This window comes from Macrobrachium rosenbergii, chromosome 22, assembly GCF_040412425.1.
Source record: "Macrobrachium rosenbergii isolate ZJJX-2024 chromosome 22, ASM4041242v1, whole genome shotgun sequence".
Taxonomy (NCBI): Eukaryota; Metazoa; Arthropoda; class Malacostraca; order Decapoda; family Palaemonidae; genus Macrobrachium; species Macrobrachium rosenbergii.
Window position 1 is genome coordinate 44,665,891 of NC_089762.1, and position 15,000 is coordinate 44,680,890.

Genomic DNA, 15,000 nt, shown 5'->3' on the forward strand with positions numbered 1-15,000 from the left:
TATCTCAATGGACTGCTCTTGTAAGGCGCATAAAACCCCAGTTTTCCACGAGTTACACAGTACTGTCATTAGTGCAACTTCGACTGGGAAGTTTGAAGTTCTGTTTACCACCGCTAGATGGCGGTTGCTTTGCAACACTATACATCCTATGACAAACTCCTCGTAGTGGGGTAGTGCCGTTAGTGCGCCCCACTGTAGGCATTACTAAAGGTTCTTTGCAGCGTCCCTTCGGCCCCTAGCTGCAACCCCTTTCGTTCCTTTTACTGTTCTTCCATTCATATTACCTTTCTTCCATCTTGCTACCCACCGTCTCCTAACAGTTATTTCAAAGTGCAACAGCTAGGTTTTCCTCCTGCTACACCTTTCAAACCTACTCACTCTCAGTTTCCTTTCCAGCGCTGAGTGACCTCATAGGTCCCAGTGCTTGGCCTTTGGCCTAAGCTCTGTATTACGTTCCACTTCTATGACAAACTCCGTTCTTTTACCTAAAGGTTTACTTCGTTACATAACAGTTGCTTATCTTGTTTCTAGACATTTTTCATTCAGTCCAGGATATCTCTATGACAGGTAAATGATGTAGTTAGGGATCCTTCCTTAGCCATACCTGCAATTAGTGTATGGGACAGTCTTTTCAGAACAGACCAAACCTGTCAGATCAAGACAGGTATGTAGATAACGTTTGTGTCATCATCAGGAACCAGCGGGTGCTGTAACATTTCATGCCTATAATTTCAGTGGACATCCTACTGCTTTCCTCATAGGGTCGACTGTCATAAAGCTTCACTTTCCTTGATGTTTTTGTAAAGTTGACATTTTCTAGTTCAGCTTATTTGTATTCGTCAAGTTTTGAATACATCAAATCTTAAGATTTATCAATTTTGTATATCAAATCGGTGGAGAATTAGGTCGCATCATTCAACTCCAAACCAAAAAAGGAATGACATTGTCTTTCATCAAGGATAATGCATTGCATATGAATACAATGAGTAATGAATTCAATATAAAAAAATAACAATTTTAGGGGGGATCAGTGCAGTGTAACACCTGCTCAAGAGTAGGCCTACTTTATACCATAGTATATAATGTCATTGCAAATAATGTCCTGATAATGAAAACGCAGTTTAGCTTTGCCTAGATTCTACATAATTTTTTTTAATTCAATACAACAGCTACACCTTGGATATGCTTCCAGTAACATTCTAATCAGAAATCTATATTTTATACCTCCACTGAAATGCGTAAAACAAATCTAGTATATTCGCCCACCTAGATAGACCTTATATAGGCCATAGCAAGAAACCTTTATAGTGCTTAGTAGTACTCAGTACCCTATCCTTTTCATTACAGAAGCCATGGCTTAACATCCGAACGTCAAATGATTATATATGACCATTTGATAGACCGAAGATGAATTCCACACAAGACACTAAGCTTTAGAAATGAAGAGATGCATAATATAGATATTGAGTTAATTATATCAGAAAGGTGGTCATCTCTGGGAATAATTCCTGAGAAACAACACTACTGATAATTAAAAATTCCTATTTTTATGAGTTGTGATTACTTATGAAAAATGTTAGTCGGAAATCTCCGGGAATAATTCCTGAGAAACAACAATGCAAATAATTAGGTAAAATCTCTATTTTTATGAATTATTATTATGAAAATATTACTTGGACATCTCTTGGAATAATTCTTAAAAAAAAAACACTAAAGATAGGTAGAAAAATTTCTATTTTTATGAGTTATTATTAATTATAAAAAATAACACTACTATTAATCTGTGAAAGTACCCCGCCGTTCCACGATCCCTCAATTGAAAAATCAAAATCCACCCATACGCAATTACCATAATCCCACAGCTTCTTTTTCAAAGACGTGATCTGGGCAGCTGAGGGAAGACTGGCTCAGGAATTATTTTGAATCCCGTATCCTTTTTACTGAGGGCACCAAATCCTCGCGGCTCGTAAAGAGAAGTTACCACGACCGCGCCATATCCCCTAATTGGCCGGCATTTGGGAACTCGTTTCGTAAATAGTTCTCTTTTGTGCTAACGAAATCGTTGACGGCGGGGAAGAAAGTGGATGTGCCATAGGAAATGTAAGTTTTTCGTTTATTTTGGTTTATTTGTCTGGGTATTTCCTTTATCCATTGTATCTGGTTTTATATATATATAATATATATATATATATATATATATATATATATATATATATATATATATATATATATATATATATATATTAAATAATATATTCTCTATTCTGAATAACCTTCTCTACAAATCTGAGATTACTTATTTTGAGAGTTTTTCACAGTAGCATACGTATTGAAAAACCAGTTATACAGCGAAAAAACGAAACTGATTTAATCTTAATGAATAACAGCAACGCTTGCATACGTGCATATTAATAAGAAAGAAAGAACGGGGGAAAAGAAATGACTCTGGAAAAATCACAATGGAAGTAAAAAAAAAAAAAAAAAAAAAAACAACCAGGCGGAAAAACGATCAGATCGCAATATTTCCCAGGACTCGGAATCATTCCGTCTCATCAACACCTGCAGAAAATTCCCCGGCGTCTATTTCCCCTTGTTCGTCTCTTTTCTCGGACTATTAGCCTTCTTTCCCGCAAAGAGAAGATTCCCATCTGCATTGCCGAAGCGCGAGAAAATATCTTACGACCCGGAAATATCTCTTTCTTACAACCCGGAAATATCTCTCGCCATCATCTCTCGCCGCGTTCACTAGCTGCAGCAGGCACCAACGTAAAAAGGCCAATATCTCGCGTTCTTTATTCGCTAACGAGGGCGTTGACCTTCACTTTTTTTTTTTTAGCTTGAACTTTTTTTCTTAATTTTTTTACCCTCACCTTTTTTTTTTTTTTTTTTTTTTTTTTTTATTATCGCCTCGTTCTTTCATCATCCTTGTCCATTGAATCTTCCGCTCAGATGTCTTAAAGCCGGTCGGGTCTTTTGGCAAGGATTTTCGGAAGGCGCTCGCTCGAGCCGTCTGACTAGATTCGGTTGGAGGTAATGTTTCTATTTTTCCATTTTTTTTTTTTTCGTGAGAGATGTCGCCTGATTTTAGTTCTGTATGTGTAGCTATGATAGAGTTACTTATGTCAAAAATATTCTACGACTATAAATATAAAGAGAAAATTAATTATTTCGAGATAACCTCGATTGCCGTGTCTAATTATTTGTTTACACTCTCAAATTACGAGTCTTATTTTATGGAATTTGAAATTAAATGACATAAGAAGAGAACAATTTGAGGAAATTTAATGTGGAAATCAAGAATTTTCAACATCATTTACATCAAGAAAAAAATTGGATAAATAAATAATTTCTCACTTCCTAAACGTTCTTTTTGTTTTTTGGGAATAATTTTTAATACATAATAACAGGACATTTTCCCCCAGAAAGGCTCTGATAAATTTAAAACATATGATCATCGGCTAGAATTTAAGTCCGTTATTACAGAACTATCTATTTCATTATAATGAAAAATACGTTCATATTACAGCTGTTTTAACTTTTCCATCAAAATTCGTAAAGGTTTGCAAAGAACAAACACACACAACGATTTACCGGTATAATTTGTATTATTGGAAGAGTATAAAAACAATGATTTATAACAGGTGAATTGGTTAATCCTTTTATTTACTTATAATTAATTTTCTGGGTCAAAATATCGTTGACCAGAAACATAAAAGTAAATTGTGAAAAATTACTTTGCTTTACCAAAAGCTGAATATAAGTTAAGTTTGCTTTTCTCCTTTTTTCATTCCAGCTCAATATATTTTTTTTTTCCATTCCCGACCATTTTTCCAGTGCTCTTCGGAATATTACCGGAAACGTTGTCAAACTAAGAGGGTAATTAAAATTTTGCATTTAAAGAAAAATAAAATATTTTCCATTATAAATAGTGAACTTAGGAGAATATTCTCATTATACAAATGTTTCATATTTACTGAAAGAAAATAGTTTTCTAACCCTCCTGAATTTAGTAAAACATCTGTTTGCAGAATAAAGGCTTCATAATGTGAATCATCCTGTCTAAGATATGATTGATAACTCTTTTTCACGCCACGTAAGAATCGTATCTTCTTCGGATTAAAGTGCATTGATTTTGAAGAAATTAAATAGATATTTCTTTGAACATGCTTCACTCCCAGTGGCATCTGGTGGCTATCGAGCAATACACCCTCCCCCACAAAATAGAAAGAATAATTGAACTGAAAAAATACCTCATAAATGTAAGATATGATATAAGAAAATGAATAGCAATGATTAATAAAAAAATTAATTAGTACAGAATGAATTAAAAAGTAACAAATGCCTCATAAAAGTAAGATATGAATAATCCCCAAAAAAGTAATTAATTGAATAGCAATGAATAATCCCCAAAAAATTAATTAGAAAAGAATATAGTAAAAATAAAAAAAATGTCTCATAAAAGCAACGTATGATATAAAAATACCAATAACTGGCTAGCCACTTATCGATTCCAACACTAGGTCATCAATTGCAAAAAGAGTGATTACCCTCTTCTTGACGACCGAGTCTTGGAAAAGAAATGTCATTACTCGAAGTGCAGGAGAGTAATGCTTTTAAAAGTACTTACGTTGATCAAGATAGAAGACTTTGGGCTGGAGAGATCTTTCTTAGTGGAATAAAATGCAGTTTAGAATGATCTGTTCTCTTTGTGAAAACGATAATCATTCTTCTCAGCGTAGGAAGGTTGGGTATTAAAAGTTTTTAATGTTGTCTAAAATATGCTTGAAGAATGAAGAGAGAATTGAGAACGTACAGGTAAAGAAGAAGAATCATAAATGAAATAATTACAAAGCCCCAATTGGAAAATTAGTTACACTTAAATGTATATGTAATTATGGACACGGAAAAGATTATATATATATATATATATATATATATATATATATATATATATATATATATATATATATATATATATATATATATATATATATATATATATATATATATATAAATATATATATATGTATATATATATATATATATATATATATATATATATATATATATATATATATATATATATATATATATATATATATATATATATATATATATATATATATATATATATATATATATATATATATATATATATATATATATATATATATATATATATATATATATATATATATATATATATATATATATACATATATATGTGTCTGTGTATCTATCTATCTAGAGAGAGAGAGAGAGAGATCAAATTGCACTGACAAGATCGATTTAACAAACGAATTATAAAGGAGATCAAGAACCTGTCGACGGCTGGTGTTGTCGAATCTGCCGATATATTTATTTTAAAAAGTTTGTTTATCATTAATTCAGTAATTAGAAGATGAGAGTGGCATTGACAGCTCTCTCTTCCCTGTTCTTCAATAAGGATCCAATATTAAGAAAAAAAAAAGGCTGTCATCTGCTGGAATAAATTATACATATATATCATGCATACACCCACACCCAAATATACCTTCTCTCTCTCTCTCTCTCTCTCTCTCTCTCTCTCTATACATATACATATATATACATACATATATTTGTGCAAGTGTGTTTGTTGCAACTATAGAATGCTGTGAAAATTGCTTAGACAATAAAAATGTATATATGGCAGCGCCCGTTGCGCACACATACACACACACACATACAAATATATATGCATACATACATGCATACATACATACATACATACATACACAGAAATTACTTAGGAAAACTACAGTTTCCAGCTGACAGCATCACCATTCGGAAAACCTGACACAACCCAGTTTTAGAGCGGGAGAAAAGGAAGTCTCCTGGCAACATGCCTCGTGACATCGTAATAACATCTTGGCTGTACATGGAGGCCGAAGCTTTCAAAACGCTAAATGCTCATCATTTCGAGTGTCCGAGACAGATAATGTCACAAGAGGAAATTCGCTGTTGATACAGAGTGAACGGGTTGAATGCTGAGCAAGATAGTATCCTGAAATGGATGCAGGTTATACGTGTTGAATGCTGAGCATGATATTATCTCGAAATGGATGCAGATCATACGGGTTGAATACTGAGCATGATATTATCTTGAAATGGATGCAGATTATACGTGTTGAATACTGAGCATGATAGCTTATCTCAGAAATGGAATACTGAGCATAATATTATCTTGAAATGGATGCAGATCATACGGGTTGAATACTGAGCATGATATTATCTTGAAATGGATGCAGATTATACGTGTTGAATACTGAGCATGATATTATCTCGAAATGGATGCAGATTATACGGGTTGAATACTGAGCATGATATTATCTTGAAATGGATGCAGATTATACGGGTAAAATACTGAGCAAGATATCTTGCAATGGATACAGATTATACGGGTTGAATACCGAGCAAGATATTATCTTGAAATGGATCCAGATTATGCGGGTTGAATACTGAGCATGATATTATCCTGAAATGGATGCAGATTATAGGGGTTGAATACTGAGAAAGATAGTATCTTGAAATGGATGCAGATTATACGGGTTGAATACTGAGCAAGATATTATCTTGAAATGGATCCAGATTATGCGGGTTGAATACTGAGCATGATATTATCCTGAAATGGATGCAGATTATAGGGGTTGAATACTGAGAAAGATAGTATCTTGAAATGGATGCAGATTATACGTGTTGAATACTGAGCATGATATTATCTTGGAATGGATGCAGATTATACGGGTTGAATACTGAGCAAGATATCTTGCAATGGATACAGATTATACGGGTTGAATACTGAGCATGATATTATCTTGAAATGGATGCAGATTATACGGGTTGAATACCGAGCAAGATATTATCTTGAAATGGATGCAGACTATACGGGTTGAATACTGAGCAAGATATTATCTTGAAATGGATGCAGATAATACGGGTTGAATACAGAGGAAGATACTATTTTGCAATGAATACAGATTATACGAGGTGCATACTGAGCAAGACATCTTGAAATGGCGTATTTCAAAATGTTTTGCTTAGGAGATTTAGAAAATCATTACAGGGTAATTTTTATGTTTTGCGTAAGTTAAAGTTATTACGATGTTGAGTCATTTATAACGAGTCTACAATAAATTCGGTAATTGTGGGGCAAAATGTCTAAGGCGTATGCATTACTCCAGTGTTCTGGCTAGTGTTACATGAATATGTTCAGTCATTAAAGACTGAACACAAGGAATTCTAACAATAAAGAAAGCAATTAAGGTTTCTAAATAAATATCACCTTCGGTGGAAGATGTAATTCAAATCAGTGTCGAACTCAGGATGATCACAAAAGAAGATTATTGAAGTTAAGTGGAAAACGACGCTCAGTATTATTAAATATTTTTAACATTTCAAACAACACTAAACTTCATTTCTATAAAATAGGTTTTTTTAAGGACCACGCTATTGAATAGATTAATTCACGGCTGCAAAAATACAGAAAATACGTATTTAATATAACTGAGATAAAATAAAACTTGACCAAAAGGCATATCTTTTCGGAAAAAATAAAAAGCATCCATTCAAATTTGACAGCAAGTACCATAAATAAGTACTTAAAATATGAGTGGGATAAAATAAAATTTTGTACCAAAATGCATATCTTTCTAGAAAAAGAAAGAAAAAGAAAATAACCATTCAAACTTGACAGCATTCCCCCAAGAAGTGCATTCTCTTTCGGCCCCTGGGAATACACATTAATTCGGAGAAGGGAGAAGAATCTCTTGAGTCAACACGGGAGGCAAAAAGAATAGAATTTATTTAAAACCTTTCCCCTTGTTTAAGCCAAACATCGGAGGGCCGTTTCCCTCTGAGATAACACGATTCCCAAAAACCTATTGACAGTTTTCTTTCCTCTGGATTTTTCCCGATTTTTGTGTAGGAAGTCATTCTCCAATTCTCGTTTCATTGTCATGTGTTCTGAGAAGATGGAGCCATTTTAAGAGAGAGTAGGCTTAAAACCTTTGCAAAAAAGGCCCATTGATAATGCGTTCTTTAATTCTCATTACGACAGAAGAGCTTTGAAATTTTTTTCTCAATATAAGCAAACGGTTAAGGCTCTGTCTTTCAATTTCTATTCTGTTTGACAACAGAAAACGTTTGAGAGTATGAAAGATATATAGTACTAGATAGCGTATATATATATATATATATATATATATATATATATATATATATATATATATATATATATATATATATATATATATATATGTGTGTGTGTGTGTGTGTGTACATACATACATACATACATACATACATACACACACACACACACACACACACAACAGTAGTTTCACCTTTCAATTTCAGTCACTAACAGAACCACTTAAAACTTGCGCCAAGCAACCAGTTTTCATCAACACAATCACCACCATTAGATCTGACATACAAAACTAATCAGATACCATTTTCAAATGAAGCGTACAGGGATAGATAAAGATCAGTGCAGGTCACTGACCTCCCAAAATTCTCCGAGCTGTGAAAAACCTTTCTGGGGTAGGCAATACCTTTATTTCTCACGACACAGTATCCTGAAAGGCCACTGGACTCGACCTCCATAAGAGAACATCACGTGATGTAAGCTTATAGAGCTCGCCTCCGCTAGGTGGCGTGAACGAGTCGACTCAACGGCCTTCTTCGCTTAAGTTAAGAGTTACGAGGCCATGCTGGGAACGAACAACCATATATACACTTAAACCGGGGGCTAAAAGCCATGAGAGAGAGAGAGAGAGAGAGAGAGAGAGAGAGAGAGGGTGGGTTGATGGTATGCATCTGGATGAGCGAATATATGCATTGATGTAATTTCCTTTTTAACCAGGATGATCACGTTTTGAAATTTTGCTGATAGGAAAGAATTATGGAAACTTTGGTCTGAATTTAGTCAATAATAAATTTTTTAGGGTATATATAAACACACACACACACACACACACATACACATATATATATATATATATATATATATATATATATATATATATATATATATATATATATATATAGATGTATGTATATGTATATAATATACATATGTATATATATAATATACATATATATATATGTATATAGTTATGTATATATTATATATATATATGCGTATATATATATACATATATTAAACTTATATAAACATAAGAGTGTAATTTCCCTACTATGCAATGCAATCGCTTTAAATCCTTGTTCGGGATTAAAATTGAACTATGCAAGTTAATTCTCCTCATCTATATTAGATAACAGACACAGTAAATATTTGCGGCACTTTCTCTTACAGTGTTTGTGAACGCTGATTTAAGCTAATATATTCATGGGTATTAATGACAGACTATGAAGAGTAAATTATGTTTTAATAACTGCTTTGAAAATGTTGCATGAATGTTTCATGAAAGTTGATGGAAACATTTTGTCTTTTATAATTCCCAAAAGTCCGTATGGATACGTCATAAAAATATTTTAGTTTTTGAGTCTATGAAGGGTTAATTATCATAATGGTTAACATAATTGTTTTTGTATGATCTGGTATTATATAATATGTAGCATTTTATTTTCTGAAAGTCCATATCATATTTAATTATTTGGAATGGGGGCTGATTGATATTTACTGTGGCATTGTATTATTTTTATTAATATTATAATTTCCTCTTCCTGATATTTCCTTATTTCTTAAAAATTATTTATTTCTTATTTTTCTTTCCCTTCTATTGAATATTTATTTTCTTCCAAGTCTTTGTCAGTAGCACTGAAATATATTATTTCTGAATATATATTTTATTCGTAAAAACATTTCTCATCTTTTTTCCTTTCTCTGAATATTTATTTCCCTTAAATCTAAGCATTTTTTTCGGGTTGCTTCTTCGTCTCACGAAAATATATACACCCAATTTTGAAACGTAGTCGACCCACATAGATTTCAGTTAAAAGAAATTCAGACCGAATTGCCTGTCGAGCTCAGTATTCTAGATTTTATTTTTTAGAAATCCAGGTAGAATTACCTTTCTAGTTCAATATTTTCCTTTTTTTATTGTTAGAAGTTTGGAAAGCCTACTCAGATCTAGCGTCCATCTTCGCACAAAGTTTCTGCTGACAGTGACAGAATATTTGATGATAATTTTTTTCTATTGACTTTGAAAGTATCGGGTATTTCCATAATATTTGAATATTGTGTGTGTTATGGTTAGTAAGGACGTTTACCTAGATTTTTTTCTGGGTAAAAAAACATTTTTTGTGAACTTTATATTTTTTTATCAAAAATCGTTTTTAAATTGTGCTTGTAAAAATAAAAACCATGGATTGTCAACTTGATCATTCTGATAAGTTACGCAACTTTGTGCCAAAAGACATACATTTACTTGAGTTCTCCTTAATTTACCGGAGATGAAGATGATATTATTAATATATATATATATATATATATATATATATATATATATATATATATATATATATATATATATATATATATATATATATATATATATATATATATATATATATATATGTGTGTGTGTGTGTGTGTATATATATATATATATATATATATATATATATATATATATATATATATATATATATATATATATATGTATGTATGTATGTATAAACTGAATCACGAAAATATGGAACATGATGAATATATAAATAAAGATAAAATCCACGAAGGAAACGTAAACACTGGAGTGCTGCGAGGCCTTTCGACACTAGTCCTTTACTTTATTTATATGTATGTATATATATTGTATATGTATAAACCATAAATATTATACCAAAATAGGATTATCAATAACATCACTAGCGTCGCTTTTCAGTAAAATTCCCTTGATGGATGGAAACCTTAGAAGAGAGAGAGAGAGAGAGAGAGAGAGAGAAGGAAAGGTGTTGCTCAAAGTATCAACCACAAATCGCCCTGAGAAGTACATCAACGTCCGCCCGAGGGACGCGACAGAAATTACCGATATAAATCACCAGTTTCCTGAAGGGAGTTACACCGAAAACTTCATGAAGCATAACTCAGCCATTTTATGCCACATTAACGAAGCCGTGGCGTGAAATGAGTTACTGAAGCGGCGAAAAAGCATGCACAGGAAAATAGGATGACTGACGAGGGAAGAAAAAAAGAAGCAAAATAAAGTGGTGATTCATGTGATTCGAATATTGTAAAGAGGGTTGATGGGAGTGGAGGAAACTCCGTTGACATGCAAAAGGGAGAAGCCGTTGTGTGGTAAATGGATGATTTGATGTAAAATTAAGGGGTTGTAAAATAATAGGAAGTTAAGTTTCTTACGCGTGTTTATATGTTTTCATCCGTTAGAGAGCGTGGGTGAATGATCAGGGGAAAAAATAATAGATATTTTTATGTTCAGTTAATACAGCGTATGTTTTGTGTATATATTTATACATATATATATATATATGTATGTATGCATATGTATTTGTATTTATTTACAAATTCAAATATTTTGTGTGTGTGTGTATGTGTGTTTGTACTTTATTTACAAATTCAAATTAACATTTATCAGGTTTATTAAACACGCGGATAAATCACACTAAGAGATATATGTGATGAATTGACTAACCTTTTATATATATATATATATATATATATATATATATATATATATATATATATATATATATATATATACACACACATATTTAGAGAGAGAGAGAGAGAGAGTGCTTTGAACAATGAAAGGCTTTTTTCATTATCTAATCCTGCTCTTTCATACGACAGTATTTATAACAAATAAAAGTCTTTATAAACATCTCCACCTCTGTGCAATTTCAGAGAGGACTCGCCAGCCAAAGTATATCAACGCAGCCGTAAGTCAAGAAATGAGACTGAGGTATACCACAGATGCTCGCGGAGAAAGGTAAGAAAAACTTCATAGCAAAAACTTCATGACGCATAACTCCACTATTTTATGCTCCGTTAACTCAGCCGGAAGATTGGTCGTTTTGCGAGGGGGGGCGGGGAACGTGTTGGCGAGGAAAGGGCGTTGGGAGGGGGGGATCTAGTAATAGTGGGCTTAGATGCACAGACCACTAAACAATAAGAAACAGTGATGCAAAGGAAAATAGTAAATATTTTCATAATAAAAAAGAATAGGTTATTACTTCTATTTACTTATCTCTCTCTCAATCTTCTTGTACGTATAAAACAGCAGGAGAAACACACAAAATAAACTAACGAGGCGCTTAATTAACTTACAAACGAATACCATCCATTTGCCCTTTTCTGAAACCATAGACACTCGCTTCAGTTACTTCCGCCTTCAGCGTAGGCCTAACACCAGTTAATTACTCAGGGCGCCGCCCGTAAACAGTTTACTCAACTCCTTGTCTGAGGAGGGAAGGGAAGTGAGAAAGTAGAGAAACAGAAGCCTCTGAAGACAAAGGGAACTCAGTAAATATCCTCAGAGGCTTATTTGTAGGTTTCCTGGGTCTGCCAAAGGGACAGTTTCCTGTTTTCCTCGTGTGGGCAAAATTGTAAGAAGAAAATCCAAAGTGCAATCCATATTTCACCATGATGTTGTTGAGACATGAATATCTGATGCTGATTAACCAGTGTTAGGTTTTTTTTTTTATATATTTTTATTCATTCCAAAATTGTCTTATGACTCATGATTCTTACACAATTGAGGATTTAGTTACTATATCAAAATCAAACCTCATTGATTTTTTAAATAAATTTAATTACCTGGGAGAGATTTTAGTGTCCTTTTCGTTTAGGATGTTAAAAATGTTAATTTAACGAAGAAGTAACAAAGCTAATGATAATGACATACGGGCTACCTATAAACTCACATTATGGCATAAAAATGAAATTCAAGTCAATGATTTTTTAAAGTAAATAGATTTACCAACAATTATCCTTGACTATTCATGTTCAAATTAGTCATTATGTTAAGAATATTATCATTGAAACCCCTTGATACATAGGAATACAATTGAATAAAAAAATGACCCATCCTCTCTTAAGTATCATTTTTTCGAGCAACTTTGGGTATCCTTCGGGTTTCACCTTGAGATTCTTGTACTTCATCTCATTTGTTTTATGGTTCTCTTTGTCGTGCTGTCCAACACCTCCAATTCCCTGTTTTCACTGTCTTGACAGCTAAAAGGCTGAAAATATCCTAGTACTTCGATTTAAAGCCTAAGTTTATTTATTCATTTACATTCGAACACACATACAAATTGAACTTCAGAAGTTCAAGCGAAGATGCACCGCATGACTACCATACAACAATTCTCTTTATATTTTAGTAATTTACTTACATTTTTATCTATTTATCTGCTAATTTTTTAATATACTTTTTCCCCTTTTTCTAATAATTGGTCTCTACTTTCTGTATTTCTTACTACCTTCTGTTACTTCTGTGAAATGAACACCTATTCTTTGGAAGTTTGAATTTCAAGTCAGTGGCCCCTGCCTGCTTGTCCCGTATGAATACGGTTCATTTTCTGGATAATAATAATAATAATAATAATAATAATAATAATAATAATAATAATAATAATAATAATAATAATAATAATAATAATAATAATAATAATAATAATAATAATAATAAACCAGAATAAGCACCCATCCTTAGATTCATATTTCGGATAGACGGTAGAATGGCCCCTAGTAGGACACCAAAGGGAATAAGACTTAAAAATGTTTCACCCAAACAAATTGTACAGAACTATTCTCATTAGACCTCAGTAAACTTATAATTACACCGAAAACATTAACAAAAGGTCAAAATCTCAAAGGGTCCAATTAGTAGTGCTTTTGTAAACGCTTACCACTTTGTGGTGCGGAAATGGGCAAAGTTATTTCGTTAATGGGATTTCCATAGAAGTATCTGTTTTATTCTGCGCCTATAAAGCTTTTAAGCGCGGTCGAGTAATGGGTTGTATTAATAGGAAAGCAATTGTTTTAAAAAGGATTCTGAAATCATATGACACACGCATACACACACAAAGGGTTGGGTTTTGAATAAACTTATGTATACATACATATATATATGTATGTATGTATATATATTTATATGTGTGTATGTATGTGTATATATTCATATATATGTATATGCAAATATAGTATAAATACATATATATACATTCATATATATACTAGATATACTGTACATATACATACATATATATACATATATATTCATACATACATACATACATATATATATATATATATATATATATATATATATATATATATATATATATATGATCTAATAGTTGCAGGATAGTACTTCAGGATAGTAAAATAGCTCAAAATACTTGAGACACGAAGCGAAATTTGGCAACACACAAAGTCAAATATATCCAACAGAGGAATTCTCTTATCCTCTCATAAAATAAATCATCGAGTTCTGAATTGGTCTTAGTTTCCTTACTTCCCGAGAAACCATAAAGAACTTACTAAACAAACTCATAGATCTTGTAATCCATTTTTGTTACGAAATCAAAGAAATCGAATTTCACCCTTCTTGATACATAATGATAAACTCTAGATCTCCCTGGAGGTAATGAACCCCTAAATTGAAGATTTTGTCTCTGAAATTAATTTGCACTCCGAGAGAGAGAGAGAGAGAGAGAGAGAGAGAGAGAGAGAGAGAGAGAGAGAGAGAGAGAGAGAGAGAGAGAGGCCCATCCGGTTATTTCCTGTTTTCTAGGAGATTAATTATTGGTTATAGGAATGTCAGCTTGCAATTTGAAATCGGAACCTAGGGTTTTCTGTATCAGTTTTGTAGTCTTGTTTTGATAATCACTCATATTTGTTTATTGTGGTTGGAAAATAGTTTATTAAACCTGGTATCATTTATGAAAGAGACTATAGTATTAGTTTTACTTGTTTTATTATGTTAAATATGTGACGATAACAACATTTAGATATTGTTACAAATGTTAATTCAAACATTTATTATTAGTTAT